This window comes from Onychostoma macrolepis, chromosome 21 (genome assembly GCF_012432095.1).
Source record: "Onychostoma macrolepis isolate SWU-2019 chromosome 21, ASM1243209v1, whole genome shotgun sequence".
Taxonomy (NCBI): domain Eukaryota; kingdom Metazoa; phylum Chordata; class Actinopteri; order Cypriniformes; family Cyprinidae; genus Onychostoma; species Onychostoma macrolepis.
This window is the reverse complement of record NC_081175.1, coordinates 10,520,143-10,533,644: the sequence shown is the minus strand read 5'-3', so window position 1 is coordinate 10,533,644 and position 13,502 is coordinate 10,520,143. Positions and strand designations below refer to the sequence as shown.

The 13,502-nt window shown below is 35.8% G+C and overlaps 1 protein-coding gene across 2 annotated transcripts in view; it reads left to right on the top strand.

Annotated features, from left to right (window-relative positions):
- ndst1b (N-deacetylase/N-sulfotransferase (heparan glucosaminyl) 1b) overlaps nucleotides 1-13,502 on the top strand; it is an 80,525-nt gene that overhangs the window by 24,955 nt on the left and 42,068 nt on the right. For both annotated transcript variants that reach the window (XM_058758767.1, XM_058758768.1), the window contains exon 2: nucleotides 2,588-2,689. The gene's annotated coding sequence lies outside the window, so the exon portion shown is untranslated. The remainder of the gene's footprint in view (nucleotides 1-2,587; nucleotides 2,690-13,502) is intronic.

Genomic DNA, 13,502 nt, shown 5'->3' with positions numbered 1-13,502 from the left:
ACAATGCGTACTGTAGCTCATGCATGAAAGCTCAATTTAAAGAGTTTTTGCAGGCCGCGAGTTCCCTGACTGCTCCGGTAGGAACCGGATAAATTGACCTGTGGTTGCCGAAGCCGTGGAGCATCAAAACAGGGCAAATTCTGCTTGAATTATTCATATAATATATCTCGAAGCACACTGACTTGCTTTTTGGGGGCAGTAACTGGATTTAGATACTCTAAATGATCTCTTAATGCACTCTGCCGCTTCAGCCAGGCAGTGAACAGCAGTGACTCACTCATGCTGTTAGTTAGTTAGTTAATCTTCTTATGGAGTGGCATGGTTATTTAAAGGGGTAGTTGTCATCATTTACTCACCCTCATGCCGCTCCAAACCTATTATGACTCTTCTGTGCAACATAGAAAAATATATTTTGTATGTAAATCTTCCATTGTATGGACAAAAAAAAAAAAACACACACACACACTGAAACAAATGTCCTTATGTTCCACAGGAAATAGGAAGACATACAGGTTTGAAACAACATGAACATCAGAAATTTTTGGTACGGGTCATTTAACACCATTTGCAATTTAATATCAACATATCGCACACCCCTAGTTTTTTGTTTTGGTAGAGCTGTATGATGAATCCAAATCGTAATAAATTTGCAATGTGAACATACAGAAAGCATGATTTCTCCACCACCCCCTACATGTGCAATGAGTTTTTCTAAGCATTTTCTTTTAAACAGTTTTCGATCTGAGGAAACTACTTAATGTGAAATTTTGCACATTATTCTTCTGAGTTCATCTTTTAGTAGCCTGTGTTTTATTAATAAGGTGTGTACCGAATTTGATCTTTTATTATTGTGTTAATGCATAAAGTTATGTCAAGTGTTTACATTATAACAGCTTTCTGTGGGGGAGAAAAGCATAGAAATATGTGACCCTGGACCACAAAAGCAGTCTTAAGTCGCTGGGGTATATTTGTAGCAATAGCCAAAAATACATTGTATGGCTCAAAATGATCCATTTTTATTTTATGCCAAAAATCATTAGGATATTAAGTAAAGATCATATTCCATGAAGATATTTAGTGAATTTCCTACCGTAAATATATCAAAACTTAATTTTTGATTAGTAATATGCATTGCTAAGAACTTCATTTGGACAACTTTACAGGTGATTTTCTCAGTATTTAGATTTTTTTGCACCCTCAGATTACAGATTTTCAAATAGTTGTATCTCGGCTATGAATTGTCCGATCCTAACAAACCATACATCAACGGAAAGCTTATTTATTCATTTTGAAAAATTGACACTTATGACTGGTTTTGTGGTCCAGGGTCACATATTGTCTTTCCATTTGGATTACAGTGCTGTTATCTTAGAAGTAGATGATTTATGATAATCATCTAAAATCATCTACAATATTATCTGTGATAATATTGGTTGTGAGTGGTTTTTGTTTTAGGATATTAAACCACGTTAACATCTACACACCGTACTAAAGGAGCTTAAATAAGAAATAATAGACACCATGTTTTGTCATGAGACATGATTTGACATTTACTTTATTTTGTCTTATGTCTTGTTCTAGTAACGTTGTTACAGCTTTTTGATATTTGGTTTCCTTTTTAAAAACCTGTTTTAAATTCATAAACGATGAAATGCATTTCTGAATGTAAAGAGTGTGTGTAAGAATATACTGCGTCGAAATCGTGATTCAAATCAAAATCACAATATTGATGAAACAATATATCATACACAGGCTATCGCACAGCCCTAGTCTGCAGAGCAGAATAATATGATGTTATAATATGAAAGATAATTTGATGTTGCAAACTCATCTGAAAAATAACGAAGGAAACCGAGTGAGCTAATTAGGGAAAAGTGCACAATCCAAGTTGTCCTGAACATGGGACGTGCTTTATATTAAGTGCAAAATCATGTGAACCTGTAAAAAACAGTTGAGTTTAAAGTGACTGGCCCTTCTGCCAGTGTTGTTTAATACATTTAAGACCAGTTTTCTTCAGCGCATAAATTACATTTTAGGCTTGTAAGCTTATCAGTAAATGTTAGGAAGTCAGCGAGTATTTCCATTTGGCATAAAGGCTTGTCCTGGCACCAATGAGTCTCTATTAAACTTTAAATAGTCGGAGCATAACAGAATAAGAATGCAGTAATTCTGACTAAAGTATACATTTTTCTAAACTGTTTTGCATCCAAAAGTGGAAGCGCTTTAAATCTTTCCCCCCCATAAACTGCAGTGCAAGTAGTGTGTTGCAGAAGTATTGACAGAGCTATTGTTTAGTCGGTAAACTACTGCTTAATAAAAAAGGGATTTTAAATTGTGTTATCCCCAGCTGTACCAGAAACATAACGATCTGTAATTTCAAAACTGAGGTATATACAGAAATGTCCCTATTTAATACACTTTAAATCCTTCCAGCTACTTTAATTGAATGAATCTAAGCAAGGCCTGTTTTTCTGCAGTAAACCTGGGTTGGTAATCTGTCTGAAACCCACCAGTGTGTCCCTTATGTTCTCCCCTGCTTGCTCCTGTTATTGCTTTGTTAATCGATGTGCTCTGATTTGTTTCGCAGGAATGCCTGCAGCGTCTCGGAACACTCACCTGCAGATCCCGAGCTCAGGCGAGCAGAGCCACTTTTGATGAGATTCTGGGAGGACCACACTGTCAACCAGAGGTAGGATGGGAGCCGGTCAAGGTTTATTGCTTTACCAGTTGGAACGTTGTTGTGTGGCCTTGCTGTTTCTTTTAATGTGCTTGCACCAGCTGCTTGCCTGTCAAAGGACGGAACACCGAGCAAACAAATTTTAAAGTCCTCAAATGGTCACACGGTTTATGTAGTCACATATAGTCACGGTACTGACTTAGTAGCATTAATACACTCATGAATACTCAATCTGCAACTTATAGGGGCAGTATGTAATTCACCCAAAAGTGACAGAAATCTGTAATTATTCACTCATCATTATTTTTTCAAACCTGAAACACAGAAGATATTATGAAGACTGTTTTTGAAAGTCAGTGGAGTCCAAAACAACATTTGAATTCAGGTCTTCTAATATAGAAATACTTTTAAATTTTAGTATCCTATTCATTTACCAGCGGGCGCAAACTTTTCTGGGTGCTTTGCTCTGATGAGCTCTACCAAAACAAAGTTTTTTGATTTTGTTTAAAATAATGGTGCACTGTTCTTCGACTTCACTGGACGAACATCAGGGCCTTTAGTTTGCAGGTATGATTGCCTGGCCATGCTCCATTATTCTATTAATAAAAATGGCAAATTGCCACATTCTGGCTATGGTTTGTTTGTATGGTCTTTAAGGGGATGTCTATAGAGGCCTGTATTGAAGTATTGCGTTGCGACAGGGTTTAAAGCATCATGTATGAAGCATTTCCCTTCTGTATTCAGAGAGAACAGAAAAGCACACGAGTCACACTGATGGCAGTTACCAGTGTTTCTGACCAGCCGAAGATTTGGAGAAGAGCCAGACTGTATCCCTCACGCGGTTCACATTCCTGCCAGTGGGAATGCATGAAAAATGAAACCTTGGATTCCTTAACAAATTGAAATTCTGCCAGTCTTTTGCTTTGCTGTGAGCTGTATTTGATAATTTAGGTTAAAATGCCTCAAATAGTCACTGCTAAACATTTTCAGATGTTTATGCTGTTGTAGCATACCTGCACATACAGTCTCATACAGCTGTGTACTTGGGGCCTGATTGTGATGTGATGTTTACGGGCATCATTGATCTTTACATCAACTCCTCTTTTGTTTTTCACCTTATGGAAGTGAAGGTGGAAGATGAATTATAAACTTTCATAAATAATTGAGAGCCATCGGCAGAAGTGAATTATTAATAGGTGAAAAAGGCATCGCTCTAGATGCGCCGTGATGGGCTAACATGTGCTTGTCTTAGTTTCATGAAGCACAGACGTGTTATTTCCTCTCATTAAGAAAATGTGATTTTGCTAGATAGAGCAAGTGGAGTACTGGCGATCATATCATAATTTTAGTCAACTAAAATTTGGTGCTTTCAACACCTTCCCCCTCCTCACCAAAAATTTCACCAACTGTTTTCAAAGAGGTTCCCTGAACACATACCCACCTTTCATTTGTCGATCAACAATATAGTTCTGCCCTCGAGGAAATGCCATTGGTTCAACCAATGTTAAAGCGGGAACATATTGTCCCTGCACATTTATCCTGAACAGGAAAGTGTGCTTCAGTATTTTGCTCTTTTTTTTTCAATACAAATGTCTAAAAAGCCTTAAATCAAGCTACATTTGCCTGAGATTTTTATTTTAATCATAAACAGTTTTTCAGAAAACAAGACTTCTGATACGGTGTCGTTTTGCATCTCAAGTAAATCTATTGTTTAGATATTTACACTGGAAAACTAGACAAAAAAGACTTTTGTTTAGTGTGATCAGAAGGTAATGTAAAAATTCTTACCTTCTAGTTAAGTATATTAGAAGTTATTTTTCGAACTTTAAAGTGTTGCTCATTGTCTGCTCTGTCCAGACATGAACATTTAGAGATATTGACGCATTGTTCGGTTCAGTTTGGTCCTTAAATTTTTTGGTCCTTAAAAAGTTCTCAGTGCTGATTTGACATCACTGCTATCTTACCTAACATAAGAGAAAAAATGAATACTAATTGTGAGATGTAAGCCAGGTGAGCATTTCAGATTTAGAATTTGAAAAAATGCTATTATTATGTTTTGCTGTTTAGACACACACTCATCAAAATATAGGCTGTGTTTCCCAAAAGCATCGTAAGCCTAAGTAGATGGTAGAAACCGCCGGCACCAATGGTTTCTATGATCTGCTTAGGTTTACAACACTTTTGGGAACTGCAGCCTTGGTCTATGCCAGATAACAAGTAGTGGCTTGACTTTGACTCCATGTGAAATGGCTTGGCGAGGTCTGGAGATTTCCCTCCTTTTGTGGAATCTAATTGAACCTAATGAAGACTTATTCTTGAATCAATTCAGGTTTTTCTGACCTGTGACTAAACACTTGATCCTTAGCTGGAGCTCAGCTTGCTTGACGTGAAACACTGACTTCATTTGTGTCTGCTTTGTGTGCAGTATTATACACCTGTTTGGCAAGTTTAAAAAATACATTGATGAAAAAAATATTATTTGCATTTGCATTGGCATTTTTTCATTTAGCAGACGTTTTTATACAAAGCAACTTACAAATGAGGAATACAACAAGTGATTAATTTTAAGGAGGTTGTTGCATACGAAGTGCTGTAATATGGAGTATCAAAATTTTTCAGAAGTGTACAGGTTCGATTAGAGCTGAAAGAAATAAAGAGAAGGATGGCTTTTATGGAAGTAGTGAATAGTATATAAAAAGTGTATAGACATACACACTGCGATTCAAAAATTAAAAGGTCAGACAGGTTAAACAAGTTAAAGACTGGAGTAATGATGCTGAAAATTCAGCTTTGCTGTCACAGGAATAAATTACATTTTAATATAATCACACAGAAATTTTTTTAAATTTGTAATAATATTGCACAATATTACGGTTTTACTGTATTTTGATCAAATAAATGCAGCCTTGGTGAAATCTTTCAAAAACATTAAACATAAAAAAATGCCAGACTAATGAACAGTAGTGTGTGAGTGTGTGTGTATGTGTGTATATATATATGTATATGTATATGTATATATATATATATATATATATCTCCACAGTGTCTTTCCAAACAAACAGTGGGATAGTGCAAAGAACTGCACTAACAGATTCCACACTCTGTCAGTTGTAGTTTCAACCATAATTTTAGTAGATAAGCATTTAAACAACCACAAAGAGTTCTTTTAACACTCGGTCTTTTGCACTCATGTAAATACGGTTAATTATGCGCCCAAGATCATTTGCTCTAGACAATGGCAGTGCCAAGAGCACTAGACTTGTGCCGTCCTCGTCTTTTGTGCGAGTGTTTTTAAATGTAAATGCAAACCTACAACTGTTGCGGAGGGCGCCTGGATCATGTCTATGAATACTAATGAAACAGCCTTTTGAGCAAATTCACCGTGATTCTTAAACCGTACTGGTTTACTCTCTCGGTCATCCTATTTTTTGCGCTCTCTCTCCTGATTTCTCATTCTGTTTAGTGATTGTCTCAGCAGTGGTCAAGGTGAGGTTTGTGTCTTTTCCCATTTCCAGAATGATTCTCTGTGGATGTAACATTGTCTGGGCTCAGTATATGGCCTGTGCTGCTTTGTCAAAGGAAATGAAGGTGAGATTTCAAACAGCTGACAGCTGCATATTGGCCGGGACCTCTGATGACTGTACCCGACACACTCCAGAGTCCTCCTGCCCTGCCAAATCATCACAATTCCACACTTGAAAGAGATTTTTCTGACGAAGCAGCGTCCACACATGGTTCAGGTGTTCACGGGTCCTGCGGAGTGCCGGCTCACTCGGCATCTGGCATTAACATTCACTCTGAGCCATATAGAAGAGTGAGATAATCCACCATGCTTTTGTTGTCCTTTATCTGTGCGTAGCATTAATCGTACACAAACTTCATTACTGAAAAGACTCTACCTACAGAAATGTGTATTAAACCACTGCCTGTTTATGTATTCTAAAGTGCAGATTTAAAGGAGAATATGGATTAGAGTAAACATTTTTGTGCATGCAATACTGGATTTATGAATTATAAGGTTGTTTCAAAGGGCTGTCACTGGAGCTGTGTACTCGCTTTGGATATGTGCTATTAATTTATTACAGTGTTAGGAGGACTATAATGATTCTTTAATAATAATAACAATGACTTATACTATATTAAATCAACACCTTTTTAAGTTTTTCATTTTTAATCTGTGCTATAATTACTATAATTATGACTTCGATTTTAAGCAGTACTTACATTATTATGTTTATAATAGTACTACTACTACTAATAATAATAATAATAATTATTATTATTATTATTATTATTTATTATTATTATTATTATTGTAATGTAGGTATCTCACAATAAAGCAATACATATATTTTTATACTTGTATATTATTATTATTATTATACTGTAATATATCAACACCTTTTAAAAGTTTTCCATTTTTAATCTATACTATAATTACAATAATTATGACGTGTTTTGTTGAAGTACTTACATTAATATTAGATTTTATTAATCTTATTTGTGACATTGAACTGATTGATGTTGAGGTTTTTAAAGGTTGTTTTAAATATGCTCCCATTGTGGCCATCATTCTCCGTGTGTTTTTGTGTGTGTATATGTGTACACATGCCCATCCTCGCTCAACCCTGTTCCCTACACGCCCCTCTGTGTGTCTTGCACCACTGCCCTCTAACTGCTGATTGATCGAATTCGCCGGGAGACCAACACCCTTCTTTCATTTCCCAGCACCTTGGGAGACAAGAAGCAGGTTGCTTGCCAGCTCCACACAGCCTCCTTTGACCTGCGGAGTCGGCACGGATGCAGCACAGCAACAGGAGTGGTACTTCGACCCACTTTAGCAGACACAGAGGTGCTTTAACTTTAGCTCATGTCCTTTTTGGGCGGCTTAAATGGAACAAGCACCTGGTATCGATCAGTCTCTCTCATGGGCTCCACATGCTTGCACTTTGTTTCTCGGTGCAGTCATAATGCTACTAACGTTCTCAGACATACGCACTCATTCACAATTAAACATCCCCCGGTTTTCCTGGCAGCCCCTCATGTTCCATTCGCGGTCCCAGAACAATAAGCCGTCTCAACAATCTCATTGCGCTCTCTTCACGATCCAGAGCAATCACCAGCAGGCCACATGTGCTAGCATGCTTCAAGTGCTCGAATGTTCTCCAAGTAGGGTGGAGACCGGGAAAAGAGCCGTCAACTGGGATGCTGGGTAGAAATGTATTCCCCCCTGTAACGTTCAGCGGAGATGCTACTGCTGCTCTCTCGCTCTTTTCCTCCCCAGCTGCTGTTCAACTCAATTATCTGATTCGCTGAGTAGTCTGTTCCGCTCTCATAATGTGCGGTACTATTAGGAATTCTCTGCATGCTGTGGGGGGAATGAGGCCTACAGGCCTTGCCCCCGGGAGCCATCCTTCAACCCAGAGAGCTCGGCGCTGACGCAAAACAAAAAAGATCCCTGCTTTTTCCACTTAATCCTCTATATTTTCTCCATCGATTCACTCTACACGTAATTTCCTGGAGAATTATTGTCATGAGAGATAATCTTTAGGATATCGAACTAAACTTTTGAATTGGGTTCACTCTTCTTGCTTTGTTGTGCTTCATCCTGAGAACCTCAGCTTAAAGTTATTGGTGTGTCTAAAGTTGAACCACTTTGTTTTTAGAAAACAGTAACAATTGGGTCAGTGACATGATGCTCTTGTTTTCGTGTTTTTGTCCTACATGTTAAAAATGCATTAAAATGCGATTCAAGGGATGAAGTTTGGATTAATCTTCATTTTGATATGGTTAACATAAATTAAAGTCAGTGTATACATGCACCTGTCCTGATATCATAATGAAGAAAAAAGTCTTTCAATGAAAATGAAATTCTCATGAATAAAACCTTTTTTATAATGTTATTAATTTCTATTCATACCCCTATTTGTTGTTGTTGTAAGATTTTCATAAAAATATCATAGAAAGACCCTCATTACTGTGTAATTAGTATTTTAAAACATCAAATAATTTAACCTTTTACAATGAAACCTTTTATGATGGAAAAGTTATTTCAGGTTTTAAAAATGTAATTTTTAAAAAGAATATTCATTTTCAATAAAGTAATGTGGCCTAATTCTCCAAAAACCTGATATATTTTTGAAACTTGAAAAATGATATTTATGAATTTATTCACAGAAATTCATGACATTTCTTTTTACTTTTTAAAAAATCTTTTTTTTTTTTTTTTTAAATAACTGATAATGCATATGTATGGCTCTTTTAATGTGTAATTGTTATTGATATTTGCTTGATGGTTATACTCTTGAAACCACTTAAAAATTGTTAACGTTATATGAATCCAGCATAAATACAAAGAGTAAATTTCGAATAACTTGACACGTTTGTTAAACTATATTTTTCCCTTTTCATTACTGTGGACATCCTTATGTCATTGAGCCAGTTACTCTTGCTCTTGCTCCAGAATGCAGTCGTCATCTCCATCGCTTGTTCTAGATGGGAGAAGGGTTACTGTCCACCTTGCTTCCATACCTCCCTGTTCTGTACTGGAGTGGAAATGGCCCTCAGCTGGATCCGCACCAATAAGTGTCCATCATCTCTTCCTCCCTATCACATGTGACTTGGTCTGGTACATTTAGACCATTCCCAACCTGACTTCTCATGGGGTGATGACTCCATTTAAGCATGCTGTGCCGATGAAAGTGACAGAGACGGTTCCCGTGTGTATAGATTCCCCCTCACCGAGAGAACGCTCCCTCCACAGTAGCCTGAGAGCTGGACTCGACTTAGCACCCTGACGATGGAACCACTTAGTGGATTTTAGCCTCAAATGTCAGACCGGTCCCCCAGGGATGCGTTGCACTGATGTGATTTTATAAATAACATTATTCAGCACTTTATTCTGCACTGAAGTAGCAGCATCTACTCCATTGAAGAAATAATAGTGTCTGATCTGTGATGTCCGAAATTTGATGAAAGTTGTTGACTGACCTTTCGCTCAAACTGTCGAGCTTATTATCGATTGGCACGCCACATGCTTGACTGTCAACATGAGTGAGATTTTCTGCAAAATCCCGCAGTGAACCTTGAGCCAAGTCTCCCTGATGACTCACTGCGTCACTGTGATTAAAGCTAGTTGGACTTGAAATCCTGCCGTGCAAAAAGGCTGTGGCAATTCCGAAGTGGCTTTTGCTGATTTTTCAGCAAAAAAGCAAATAACTTAAAAAAAAAAAAAAAAAAAAATGTTTGGTTTATTTGTACGTCTTTCCAATGATGTTGACATTTTAAGATGCTCATCTCTGCAAGAGTTGTTCACTGTGTCTGACAAATAGTGCTGCCAATTCCAGAAGAGATGCTAGCCAGAATTCCCCACTGAGAGCTTGGACACACACACTGATGATCAAGGCAGTGCAAATGCTACACCTCGCCTTCAAATGGCACCCGGCGCTCTGGCAGTTGGGAAGACGAGCAAAAGAATAAAGCAGGATGGTTTCAGGGTGTTTTAGGTGGGTGGGTGGATGTGGATTGACGTGCGTCTTTGTTCCGACTCTAGTTATTCCAGCATGAGTCAATGCTATGGCAGTCAAACTGGATATCTTAGGGGCTGACCATAAAAAGGTAGCTACCATGTATTAAAAAAACAACAAAAAAAAACCAAACGTTTTGTTTGATAATGCTTACAGGTATAAAACTGTATATATTATATTGTGTTTTATTACTGGTCAAAAGTTTGGAATATGTACTTTTTATTTATTTATTTTTTTTTTAAGTCTCATATACTCTGCAAGATTGTTAGTAATATTGTGAAATATTACAATTTCAAAGAATTGTTCTCTCTTTTAATAGATTTTAAAATGTGATTTATTTTTTAAAAATTAATTTTTTTGCCTTCTCATTTGCCATTACTCCTGTCTACTATACATGGTCACTAACCTTCAGAAACCACTATAATAATCAATTATTCAGACTTAATACCAAATAATTTAGTTAATTTTAAAATAAATTAAATGTATTTTATGTGGAAGAGGATTAGGGCCAAGCAATATTAAAAAATAAAAACATCTCGAGAATAAAGTCATTATAATAAGAGATTAAATTCGTTAAATTTCAAGAAAAATGTTGAAATAAAATGTTGAGATTAAATTGCAATTATATATTATAAATAAAGCAATTGATTTCCACTTTTCCTATGTGATGAGAAAAGGAAAAAAAGCGAGTTCGGCTAAAGAGAGTTTCGATCAGTAGTCGATCGCATCACATAGCGTCATCCTACACCACTGCAGATGCTATTTGACTCTGTCCAACGAGATGAAATAAATGACACGAGTGTGTTTATTCTCCACTTTTTTCTCGTAATTAGTTTATTCTCAACATTTTATTTCGACTTTTTTCTAAACTTTTTTTTTTCTCAATTTAGCGACTTTTTTCTCGAAATTTAACGACTTTATTCTCAACATTTTATCTCGACCTTTTTTCTTGAAATTTTACGAGTTTTATCTTGAAACATTGACTTTTTTTATTTATTTAATGAGTTTAATCTCAACATTTTATTTCAAAATTTTTCTTTATCTAACGAGTTTAACATAAATATTAAATATATAAATAAAATCCATTTTAAAATGAAGTGAATATAACATTTATATATTATCAGTTTTAAAATCATTTAAAATTGTAGACCGTTTTAGAGTGATTTGGTTTTTATTTTTGTTCAAATAAATGCACTCTTGGCAGTCTTAATCATTGCAATCTTTTGACCAGTAGGGTAAAAAAAGAAAAAGAAAGAAAAGCCCACTTTACACTCTCCATCAGTTCAGTGTGCATAAAATCAAGTCACATTATAATTTATTTTTCTATATAAATATACTGTTTCACAATGACTTACAAACAGAATTTCGCATTGACTTTGATATGTTATTCTCCATCTTATAATGTAGCAACAACATTCTTTCCAAATACGCAACGTTGTTAAATGTAACAGCTGTATATAGCCGTTACTGCTGTGGAGTAAAGCAAAGATGCATATATTAGCACTCATCATTAGCACTATCCCACACTGCTCACACACAAAGCTTACCCTGTGGCCCGGCTTATACCTGTGACTTTCACCACCTGTCTTACTTAGTAGGATTTGGCATCAGAAACGAGATGCAGAGGATGGCAGGTGCCAGTAGAGTTGTGTGCAGTGCTGCCCTGCGAACTAATGGCTGCACCTGTGGTGAAAAGAGAGACCTGTGGCTGAATGAACTTCAGAAGTCGCTTGTTCGGTTCCAGGGTTAGGACGAGTTTCTCCTTGGAGTGTCTAAATGTGGCTGGACCGACCCTTAGTGCAGATTTAATTTAGGTCACAAGTCCTCTGAGCTCAGAACTGTAGTTTTCATCTAAAGGCAAGGCTAATCAGGCATTTATACATGTTGGTCGGTTGGTCTTGTGCACACAAAGTCTTTTGCTCGAAGTTTACGAAGTGAAAAATGCTGATGGAATTTTATTTGTTATGTTTGATTATTTGATCATGCCCTTGAGATGTGGAAACCACATTAGACCATATTACAGCCTGCCAATAATACACCGTCCATTGTGGGTCCTTGGAGGGCTTTGACCGTTCCTCTTCTGGTAGGTTCTCCCTATTCTAACAGATTACAGATCATTTGGGAATGCACACCGGTGAAAACTATCCACTTTGGAACACTGTGTATGTACATCATACTCCAGCAAAAAACTGAATTTTAAAAGAGGGTTTCTAATAGAGATTGGTTACAATAGTTGACTAGTTGTCAAATAATTGACTAGTCCACTAGTATATCTAGATTTTTAAAAATGTGTTCATGCCTGAATATTTTTACTAATAACTTTATTATTAAATAAAGATTTCTATAAAAAAAATCATCTATATTATTTTATAATGTTCAGGTCAGAAAACCTGACACTGTTCTGTATAGTTCTCAAATGAAAAACATATACAAAATTGTAAAATGTTGTATTAATATTCTATATTTATAATATTATAATTGTATATTTATTTTTATAATATAGTTCATTCAAAATATGTTTAATTATTTAATAATTATTAATATAAAATATAAATAAAATGTATAATTTAATAAAAATATTACACATATTTTATATGAATGTATGTAAATATCTACATATATGTATTATGTATGTGTATATAAACAAATATTACCTGATCCTAAACGGACACGTTTTGTCTTCCTCAAATGTGTTTTTACATATGGTTCCTATATAAAATATACATGTAATTACAAAATAATATTTATATTAATATTTTTATAATAATAATTATCAATTAAAAATATTTTATAACATTAAAAAAAATCTATCTTAAAATAAATCTACATAATTACCTATAAATTAATAATTTATAGGTAATTATACAGAATTTTCTTAAGACTGATATTATCAATGAATGTCAATTATTAAAATATGAAGTTTTTCACATCCCTGGTTTCTGTTCACAAACTGCTGATCACACACCAAAATGCCAGTGTTACAGTGATTGAACTTTGTTTCTTGCAGCTCAGGCAAAGTACAATAAGGCCAATAAAACACACCGATACACACGCACACACTCACACTTGCAAACCCATATACTCCTCCTTTTTTCAGCAGTTAATCTCAGTAGTGTGATTATACAGTTGTTTTTCGGTTTTTGCCGAGCTGCAGCTGTGTGAGCGTCAATTAAGGTGTAACGTAAGGTCTGACCCTTCAGAAATCGATGGCTGCTACTGCTCGGCCCGTCTAATTGGTAGTCAATGTGATGAATCTTGAGGGTGGCCAATCGTATTTGTTTCCTCTGAAATCCAATAGA